This window comes from Triticum urartu, chromosome 7 (genome assembly GCF_003073215.2).
Source record: "Triticum urartu cultivar G1812 chromosome 7, Tu2.1, whole genome shotgun sequence".
Taxonomy (NCBI): Eukaryota; Viridiplantae; Streptophyta; class Magnoliopsida; order Poales; family Poaceae; genus Triticum; species Triticum urartu.
In genome coordinates this window covers 302,393,449-302,404,926 of record NC_053028.1, presented here as the reverse complement: position 1 = coordinate 302,404,926, position 11,478 = coordinate 302,393,449, and positions in this window count along the sequence as shown.

Below are 11,478 nucleotides of genomic sequence, written 5' to 3'. Positions count from 1 at the left end.
ATGCTTCCAACTAGCAAAATTAGTACCATCAAAGTAAGGACCTCTACGGTGATAATTTCCCTCGCTAGACGCCATACTCTCCTAGGTTGTGAAACCAAGGCTATGACTACCAAAAGCTATGGAGATCAAAGCAAATGGAGACCAAAGCTCTGATGCCACTTGTAGGATCGAAAGTATGTCTAGAGGGGGGGTGATTAGACTACTTGACCAAATAAAACTTAACCTTTTCACAATTTTAGTTCTTGGCAGATTTTAGCTATTGTAGGACAAGTCAAGCAATCATCACACAATTCAAGCAAGCATGGCGAAAGGGGGATGTGCTGCAAGGCGATTAAGTTGGGTAACGCCAGGGTTTTCCCAGTCACGACGTTGTAAAACGACGGCCAGTGAATTGTAATACGACTCACTATAGGGCGAATTCAAACGCAATTGGAGACACGGATGTTTTTCCCGTGGTTCGGATAGGTGGTGCTATCCTACATCCACGTTGATGGAGACTTCAACCCACAAAGGGTAACGGTTGCACGAGTCCACACAGGGCTCCACCCACAAAGGGTAACGGTTGCACGAGTCCACACAGGGCTCCACCCACAAAGGGTAACGGTTGCACGAGTCCACAAAGGGCTCCACCCACGAAGGGTCCATGAAGAAGCAACCACCCACAAAGGGTCCACGAAGAAGCAACCTTGTCTATCCCACCATGGCTATCGCCCACACAGGACTTGCCTCACTAGCGGTATATCTTCACGAAGTAGGCGATCTCCTTGCCCTTACAAACTCCTTGGTTCAACTCCACAATCTTGTCGGAGGCTCCCAAGTGACACCTAGCCAATCTAGGAGACACCACTCTCCAAGAAGTAACAAATGGTGTGTAGGTAATGAACTCCTTGCTCTTGTGCTTCAAATGATAGTCTCCCCAACACTCAACTCTCTCTCGTAGGATTTGGATTTGGTGGAAAGAAGATTTGAGTGGAAAGCAACTTGGGAAGGCTAGAGATCAAGATTCATATGATAGGAATGGAATATCTTGGTCTCAACACATGAGTAGGTGGTTCTCTCTCAGAACATATGAGTTGGAATTGTGTATGTGTTCTGATTGCTCTCTCCATGAATGAAGAGGAGGTGGAGGGGTATATATAGCCTCCACACAAAATCCAACCGTTACACACAGTTTTCCAATCTCGGTGGGACCAAATCAACAAACTTGGTCGGACCGGAAAGGTAAACCTAGTGACCGTTAGAGATTTTCGGTGGGACTGACATGCAACTTGGTAGGACCGATATGGTTAGGGTTTGGGCATAACGTAATCTCGGTGAGACCGATTACACAAACTCGGTGGGACCGAATTTGGTAATTAGCTAACCAGAGAGTTGGTCAGGCAAACTCGGTGGGACCGATGTGCTCTTTCGGTGAGACTGAAATGTTACTAAAAGGAAACACTGAATTTACATTGCAATCTCGGTGGGACTGAGATCCCTATCGGTAGAACCGATTTGCTAGGGTTTGGCAGTGGCTTATGACAAATGAAACTCGGTGGCGCCGGATAGGAAGAATCGGTAGGACCGAGTTTGGCTTAGGGTTTTGGTCATATGTGGATATGGGAAAGTAGTTGAGGGTTTTGGAGCATATCACTAAGCACATGAAGCAAGAGGCTCATTAAGCAACACCTCATCCCTCCTTGATAGTATTGGCTTTTCCTAAAGAATCAATGTGATCTTGGATCACTAAAATGTAAAATGAAGAGTCTTGAGCTTTTGAGCTTGAGCCAATCCTTTGTCCTTAGCATTTTGAGGGTTCCACTTTCACATCCATGCCATGCCAATCATTGAGCTTTCCTGAAATAATCATCCTAGAATAGCATTAGCTCAATGAGCTATATGTTGTTATGAATTACCAAAACCACCTAGGGATAGTTGCACTTTCACTTACTCCTTCTTGAGGGAGATGTGCTTCGAAACACGCTTCCATGTGGTGCCCAAGCGCCTCCCTCTTGACCCTAGCCAGGTCGGTGGCCCTCCAGGGAAGAGCCCCCGAGCCCTGCCTGAGGAGGGTGCCGGGCGCGCTTTCCTATGCAATGGAAGGAGGTTCCTCCTGGGCAGGCACGGGCCCAGAGGGGCCTGCCTCCTGAGGAGCCGGGCCGAACGATGTCTTCTTCTTCTTGGGGGCGGTCTCGGGAAGCCTCCTGCTTCCGCGATCCGGGTGTTCTAGTGACGCGGCCTGAAAGGCTCGTTCCAGGGAACACACCGCATCCTTCTCTTCACAGGGCACCGTGATGACTCCGCCACTTCCTGGCATCTTGAGGATGTTGTAGCCGTGGTGCGTTACGGCCATGAACTTGGCCAGCGCTGGGTACCCGAGGATGGTGTTGTACGGCAGGCGAATGTGAGCGACGTCGAAGTCGATGAGCTCGGTGCAGTAGTTGTCGCGTGCCCCGCAGGTGACAGGGAGGCGGACCTGCCCGATCGAGACTGTGGAGCCATCGATGACTCCGGAGAAAGGCTTGGTTGGCTGAAGCTGGATGTAGGGCACTTGGAGATTGTTGAATGTTTCCACGGATAGGACGTTGAGCCCTGCCCCGCCATCGATGAGGGTCATGGTGACCACCACGTTGCTGATGATTGGGGAGCAGAGCATCGGGAGGACTCCGGCTATAGCCGCACACTTGAGCTGATCTGTCGAGCTGAACGTGATGGCGCACGCCGACCACCTGAGAGGGTGCGTGGCTTCGAGCTTGGGGAGGACTGCATTCACTTCGCGGGCGAACTGCTTGAAGATGCATTGAGAGGCTGGGGCTTGAGCCCCGCCTAGGATGCAGGCGATCGCGCGCGGCTCCTGGAAGCCCCAGCCTCCTCGTCCTGGTGGTGGTACTCATTTCTCCTTGGTTGCGGCGGCAGCAGAGGGAGGCCTGCGTTGCCTTGTGGGCGATCCACGCGAGGCTGACCCCTCTAGTCTCCCTCGCGAGGCGGGTCTTGCCAGCGATCCTCGTGAGGTTGATCGCACCACCCTTGGCGTGGGCCATGGTCTTCCCAGCGTCCTGCGTTCCTTCCTCCTCCTCGACCGTAGCCCCGGTCGCCGCGGTCGGGGCGACGGCCGATCCTTCCTTCTCGCACGGCTCGGAGCTCTTGACATTCGTTGGTGTTGTGGGTGTGGAGGTCGCGGTACACGCAGTACCGGCTGCCCTTGGAAGGCTCGGGCTGATCTCTGCCCCGCTTGGTGTCTGGTTCTACTGCAAGCACGGCAGCCCCCTTGCGCTTCACATCCTTGGCCTTGGGCTTCTTCTCTGCCGGGTCCGCGGCAGGCAACTCGAGGAGGGAGAGACGCCCTTCCTCAGCCCTGGCGCACTTGGTTGCCAAGTTGAACAGCTTCAAAGAAGTGCACAGGTCTTCATGCATCGCCATCTCCTCCTTCATCTTGACATTGCGCACGCCGTCGGAGAAAGCTGAGATGATGGCCTCTTCAGTCACCCTGGGAATCTTGAGGCGTGCGTTGTTGAAGCGCTGGATGTACTTCTGCAGGGTCTCCCCGGGTTGTTGCTTGATGCGGCGCATGTCGCTCACGGCGGGTGGCCGGTCGCGAGTACCTTGGAAGTTGGCGATGAAGCGGGTGCGCATCTCGTCCCAGGAGGAGATCATGCCTGGAGCCAGGTTCAGGAGACAGGTGTGTGCCCCGTCCTTGAGCGCCATGGGAAACTAGTTCGCCATGACCTTCTTGTCTCCGTTGGCAGCTTCGATGCCCACCTCGTAGAGCTAGAGGAACTCCGCAGGGTCAGTCGTGCCATTGTAGCGAGGAGGCAGGTCTGGCTTGAACTTGCCGGGCCACGCGACACTGCGTAGCTCGGCGGTGAAGGCACGGCAGCCTGCTGTGGCCACGGGAGGTCTTGGGTGACGGAGAGCTTGGTCTTGCATGTCCCCACACGCTGCAGCTGGGTCTTGACGTGCGGGAGCAGGAGCATGGTCGCGACGTGCTGGAGCAGGGAGCGCCCGGGTAGCTTCTTGCGGGCGAGGGACTTCCTGGCAGCTCTGCTCTTGCTGCGCTGGCACCCGACGGGGCGGGTTCGGCCCAGGGGCCATGCGCCTTGGAGCCATGGCGCCTTCTTGAGGAGGAGGCGGCCGGGGTGCCACCGGAGCTTCGTCGCCCGCGCGGGGCGGGGTGCAGTGCAGCGGAACGGACGGCGCAGGAGAGCCCCCTGCGGCACGGACGAGCTCGGTGACGCGGTCGAGCCATTCTTCGTAGACGTCGTTGACGGGGCGGTAGCGCAGGAGCTCGTTTAACGCGATGAGCGCAGCTCAAGCCTCCATGGGTGTGCGGAGCGCGCGGGACGAAGAACCAAGTGGGGGAGCGAGGGAGTTGTAGTGCGGCCGTCTTGCCGCACGGACGGATGCTGAGACGATGCTTGCTGCTCGTCCCCCGCCGGGCCGGTGGCGGCGTTGACGGCAGGTGACGGGGAACGGTGAGGACGCCCGCCGACAGGAGCCGTCTGGGCGACGCGGGAAGCGAGACTGGCCCGGCGCTCGGTGCGGGCCCAACGAGTGTCAGACATGGGTGCGATGGTCGGAGGATAACGGGGTGGTGGAAGACGAATTCCGATGCACCCCTACCTGGCGCCCCAAATGTCGGATTTCGGGTTCCGGCAGACCCTTGAGGTTCGAACACTGGGGTGCGCGTGGAGATTTCGCTTCCTACCTACCTACACCCCTCTGCCTCGCTAAGATCTAAGCTAAGGAAAGAACAACACAAGAGACACAGGGTTTATACTGGTTCGGGCCACCGTTGTGGTGTAATACCCTACTCCAGTTTGTGGCGTGGTGGATTGCCTCTTGGGCTGATGATGATGAATGATACAAGGAAGAACAGCCTCGCGAGGGTCTGTTCTTGGCTGGGGCGATGAACTGCTGGGAGGAGTTCAGCCACCCTTCTCTCTCTCTGATTGTCTTTCTCCGATTCAACCTCCTATCGAACCTCTCCTCTTAACCCCTCCGAACCCCTTTTCCTGGGGGGATGGCTAGTCCTATTTATAGAGGCCCTGGTCCTCTTCCCAAATATCGAATGGGAAGGGAGCCAACAATGGCGGGCTAATTTGAAGGGGGACAGCTAGTACTCGCTACCCTAACAAAAGTGGTCTTCGCCTGCACAAAGCTCTGGTGGTGACGCCGTCTTGGGCTCCACGATGACCTCCTTCTTGCAGTCTTCCTGGTCTTGGTCTCGTTGCACCGAAATGGCAACCTTTGCCTAATGCCTCGGTACTCCGCAGCTGCGCTTGCCCCCTTTGCACCAAAGAGGAAAGGAGGACACTGCACGAGCTGGCACCCGCCTGGCGCCCTTGGTCATCATGGCTTGCGTCACGGGCACCTCGTGAGGTACCCCGCCTTGATCTCTCTGCCTCCTTGCGAGCCAGCCTAATGAGGCCGTGCCTGAGGAAGCTCCGTGTTGTCCGCCCCGCGAGGCTTGGCCCCTCGCGAGGGTCTTGGGTCTGTGTTGATGAAGATGGGCCGTGCTGGGGCCCCCTTGAGCCACGCCGCAGGCCGCAGGCAGGCATGTCTGGGGACCCCCGTTCCCAGAATGCCGACACCTAGCACGGCCCATCTTCATGAACACAGACCCAAGACCCTCTTGAGGGGCCAAGCCTCGTGGGGCGGACAACACGGAGCTTCCTCAGGCACGGCCTCACCAGGCTGGCTCGCGAGGAGGTGGAGAGATCAAGGCGGGGTACCTCACGAGGTGCCCGTGACGCAAGCCATGACGACCAAGGGCGCCAGGCGGGCGCCAGCCCGCGCAGTGTCCTCCTTTCCCCTTTGGTGCAAAGGGGGCAAGCGCAGCCGCGGGGTGCCGAGGCATCAGGCAAAGGTTGCCATTTCAGCGCAACAAGACCAAGACCAGGAAGACTGCAAGACAGAGGTCTTCGTGGAGCCCAAGACGGCGTCACCACCAGAGCTTTGTCCAGGCGAGGACTAACTTTAGTCAGGATAAGTGTACCAGATGTTCCCCTTCAAAATGGCCAATTGTTGGCGCCCTTCCCGCTCAATATTTGGGAAGAGGCCCAGGGCCATTGCCTATAAATAGGACCAGCCACCCACAGAGAGGTTAGAGGTTAAGGGATCGAGATCAAGGTCGATTTCGAGCATCGAGAAGGAAGGATCGGATCGAAATTAGAGAGAGAGAGAAGGGTGACTGAACTCCTCCTAGCAATTCGTCCCCCCCCCCCAGCCAAGAACAGACCCTCGCGAGGCCGTTCCTCCTTGTATTGTTCATCATCATCAGCCCAAGAGGCAATCCACCACACCACACACTGGAGTAGGGTATTACACCACAACGGTGGCCCGAACCAGTATAAATCCTATATTTCTTGTGCTGTTCTTTCCTTAGCTTAGATCTTAGCGAGGCGGAGGGGTGCAGGTAGGTAGGAGGCGAAATCTCCACGCGCACCCCAGTGTTCGAACCTCAAGGGTCTACCGGAACCCGAAATCCGACAAGTATCCCATTATGCTATCCAGAAATTCTATATCATTTCCGATTAGTAATATGTCATCTACATATAATATCAGAAATGCTACAGAGCTCCCACTCACTTTCTTGTAAATACAGGCTTCTCCAAAACTCTGTACAAAACCAAATGCTTTGATCTCATTATCAAAGCGTTTATTCCAACTCCGAGAGGCTTGCACCAGTCCATAAATGGATCGGTGGAGCTTGCACACTTTGTTAGCTCCCTTTGGATCGACAAAACCTTCCGGCTGCATCATATACAACTCTTCTTCCAGAAATCCATTCAGGACTGCAGTTTTGACATCCATCTGCCATATTTCATAATCATAAAATGTGGCAATTGCTAACATGATTCGGACAGACTTAAGCATCGCTACGGGTGAGAAGGTCTCATCATAGTCAATCCCTTGAACTTGTCGAAAACCTTTTGCGACAAGTCGAGCTTTGTAGACAGAACATTACCATCAGCGTCAGTCTTCTTTTTGAAGATCCATTTATTCTCAATTGCTTGCCAATATTTGGGCAAGTCAACCAAAGTCCATACTTTGTTCTCATACATGGATCCCATCTCAGATTTTATGGCTTCAAGCCATTTTGCGGAATCTGGGCTCACCATCGCTTCTTCATAGTTCGTAGGTTCATCATGATCTAGTAGCATGACATCCAGAACAGGATTACCGTACCACTCTGGTGCGGATCTTACTCTGGTTGATCTACGAGGTTCAGTAGTAACTTGTTCTGAAGTTTCATGATCATCATCATTAGCTTCCTCACTAATTGGTGTAGGTGTCATAGAAACCGGTTTCTGTGATGTACTACTTTCTAATAAGGGAGCAGGTACAGTTACCTCATCAAGTTCTACTTTCCTCCCACTCACTTCTTTCGAGAGAAACTCCTTCTCTAGAAAGTTTCCGAATTTAGCAACAAAAGTGTTGCCTTCGGATCTGTGATAGAAGGTGTATCCAATATTTTCTTTTGGATATCCTATGAAGACACATTTCTCTGATTTGGGTTCGAGCTTATCAGGTTGAAGCTTTTTCACATAAGCATCACAGCCCCAAACTTTCGCACCCTTTGTATTTGAACATAGAGCCTATCACACCCGATCATCACATGGTGTCTAAGCACGAAGAACTTTCGCAACGGTGCATACTCAGGGAGAACACTTCTTGATAATTAGTGAGAGATCATCTTAAAATGCTACCGTCAATCAAAGCAAGATAAGATGCATAAAAGATAAACATCACATGCAATCAATATAAGTGATATGATATGGCCATCATCATCTTGTGCTTGCGATCTCCATCTTCGAAGCACCATCATGATCACCATCGTCACCGGCGCTACACCTTGATCTCCATCGTAGCATCGTTGTCGTCTCGCCAATCTTATGCTTCTACCACTATCGCTACCGCTTAGTGATAAAGTAAAGCATTACAGGGCGATTGCATTGCATACAATAAAGCGACAACCATATGGCTCCTGCCAGTTGCCGATAACTCGGTTACAAAACATGATCATCTCGTACAATAAAATTTAGCATCATGTCTTGACCATATCACATCACAACATGCCCTGCAAAAACAAGTTAGACGTCCTCTACTTTGTTTGTTGCAAGTTTTACGTGGCTGCTACGGGCTTAAGCAAGAACCAATCTTACCTACGCATCAAAAACCACAATGATAGTTTGTCAAGTCGGTGCTGTTTTAACCTTCGCAAGGACCGGGCGTAGCCACACTCGGTTCAACTAAAGTTGGAGAAACTGACACCCGCCAGCCACCTATGTGCAAAGCACGTCGGTAGAACTAGTCTCGCGTAAGCGTACGTGTAATGTCGGTCCGGGCCGCTTCATCCAACAATACCACCGAACCAAAGTATGACATGCTGGTAAGCAGTATGACTTATATCACCCACAACTCACTTGTGTTCTACTCGTGCACAACATCAACGCATAAAGCCTGGCTCGGATGCCACCGTTGGGGAACGTAGTAATTTCAAAAAAATTCCTACGCACACGCAAGATCATGGTGATGCATAGCAACAAGAGGGGAGAGTGTAGTCTACGTACCCTCATAGACCGACAGCGGAAGCGTTATGACAACACGGTTGATGTAGTCGTACGTCTTCACAGCCCGACCGATCAAGCACCGAAACTACGGCACCTCCGAGTTCTAGCACACGTTCAGCTCGATGAAGATCCCCGGACTCCGATCCAGCAAAGTGTCGGGGAAGAGTTCCGTCAGCACGACGGCGTGGTGACGATCTTGATGTTCTACTGTCGCAGGGCTTCGCCTAAGCACCACTACAATATTATCGAGGACTGTGGTGGAGGGGGGCACCGCACACGGCTAAGAGAACGATCTTGAAGATCAACTTGTGTGTCTAGAGGTGCCCCCCTGCCCCTGTATATAAAGGAGCAAGGGGGGAGACCGGCCAGCCCTTGGGGCGCGCCAAGGAGGAGGAGTCCTCCTCCTATTAGGAGTAGGACTCCCCTCTTTCCTACTCCTACTAGGAGGGGGAAAGGAAGGGGGAGAGGGAGAAGGAAAGGGGGGCGCCGCCCCCCTCTCCTAGTCCAATTCGGACCAGAGGGGGAGGGGGCGCACGGCCCACCCTGGCCACCCCTCTCTCTCTCTCCACTAGGGCCCATAAAGCCCATTACTTCTCCCCGGGGGTTCCGGTAACCCTCCGGCACTCCGGTTTTCTCCGAAATCACCCGGAACACTTCCGGTGTCCGAATATAGCCGTCCAATATATCAATCTTTATGTCTCGACCATTTCGAGACTCCTCGTCATGTCCGTGATCACATCCGGGACTCCAAACAAACTTCGGTACATCAAAATATATAAACTCATAATGAAACTGTCATCGTAACGTTAAGCGTGCGGACCCTACGGGTTTGAGAACAATGTAGACATGACCGAGACATGTCTCCGGTCAATAACCAATAGCGGAACATGGATGCTCATATTGGCTCCCACATATTCTACGAAGATCTTTTATCGGTCAGACCGCATAACAACATACTTTGTTCCCTTTGTCATTGGTGTGTTACTTGCCTGAGATTCGATCGTCGGTATCTCAATACCTAGTTCAATCTCGTTACCGGCAAGTCTCTTTACTCGTTTCGTAATACATCATCTCGCAACTAACTCATTAGTTGCAATGCTTGCAAGGCTTATGTGATGTGCATTACCGAGAGGGCCCAGAGATACCTCTCCGACAATCGAACTAACAAATCCTAATCTCGAAATACGCCAACCCAACATGTACCTTTGGAGACACCTGTAGAGCTCCTTTATAATCACCCAGTTACGTTGTGACGTTTGGTAGCACACAAAGTGTTCCTCCGGCAAACGGGAGTTGCATAATCTCATAGTCATAGGAACATGTATAAGTCATGAAGAAAGCAATAGCAACATACTAAACGACCGGGTGCTAAGCTAATGGAATGGGCAATGTCAATCACATCATTCTCCTAATGATGTGATCCCGTTAATCAAATGACAACACATGTCTATGGTTAGGAAACATAACCATCTTTGATTAACGAGCTAGTCTGTCGGCGTTCTAGGAACGGGGGTCCCCAGACTTGCCTGCCTGCGGCCTGCGACGTGGCTCAAAGGGGGGCCCAGCACGGCCCATCTTCATCAACACAGAACCAAGACCCTCGCGAGGGGCCAAGCCTCCCGGGGTGGATGACACGGAGCTTCCTCAGGCACGGCCTCACCAGGCTGGCTCGCGAGGAGGCGGAGAGATCAAGGCGGGGTACCTCACGTGGTGCCCGTGACGCAAGCCATGACGACCAAGGGCGCCAGGTGGGCGCCAGCCCGCACAGTGTCCTCCTTTCCCCTTTGGTGCAAAGGGGGCAAGCACAGCCGCGGAGTAACGAGGCATCAGGCAAAGGTTGCCGTTTCGGTGCAACAAGACAAGACCAGGAGGACCGCAAGACGGAGGTCATCGTGGAGCCCAAGACGGCGTCACCACCAGAGCTTTGTGCAGGCGAGGACCAACTTTAGTCAGGATAAGTGTACTAGATGTTTCCCTTCAAAATGGCCAATTTTTGGCGCCCTTCCCGCTCAATATTTGGGAAGAGGCCCAGGGCCATTGCCTATAAATAGGACCAACCACCCACAAGGATCGGGGTTCGGGTTCGAGGTAAAAGGAAGGTTAGAGACAGAGATCGAGGATCAAGGATCGGATCGAAATCAGAGAGAGAGAAGGGTGACTGAACTCCTCCTAGCAGTTCGTCCCCCCCCCAGCAAAGAATAGACCCTCGCGAGGCTGTTCTTCCTTGTATTGTTCATCACCATCAGCCCAAGAGGCAATCCACCACACCACACACTGGAGTAGGGTATTACACCACAACGGTGGCCCGAACCAGTATAAACCCTGTGTCTCTTGTGTTGTTCTTTCCTTAGCTTAGATCTTAGCGAGGTGGTGGGGTGCATGTAAGTAGGAGGCGAAATCTCCGCGCGGACCCAGTGTTCGAACCTCAAGGGTCTGCCGGAACCCGAAATCCGACATTTGGCGCGCTAGGTAGGGGTGCGCCAGAATTTCTCTTCCACCACCCCGTACTCCTCCGACCATCGCGCCTATGTCTGACGCTCGTCGGGCCCGCGCCGAGCGCTGGGCCGCTCTCGCTTCCCGCGTCGCCCAGACGGCTCCTGTCTGCGGGCGTCCTCGCCGTTCCCCGAAACTTGCCGTCAACGCCGCCACCGGCCTGGCGGGGGACGAGCAGCAAACATCGTATCAGCATCCGTCAGTGCGGCAAGACGGCCGCACCACTACTCCCTCGCTCACCCCAGCTGGTTCTTCGTCCTGCACGCTCTGCGCACCCATGGAGGCTCGAGCTGCGCTCATCGCGGCAAACGAGCTCCTACGCTACCGTCCCGTCGATGACATCTACGAAGAATGGCTTGACCGCGTCGCCGAGCTCGTCCGCGCCGCAGGGGGCTCTCCAGCGCCGTCCGTTCCGCTGCACCGCACCCTGCCC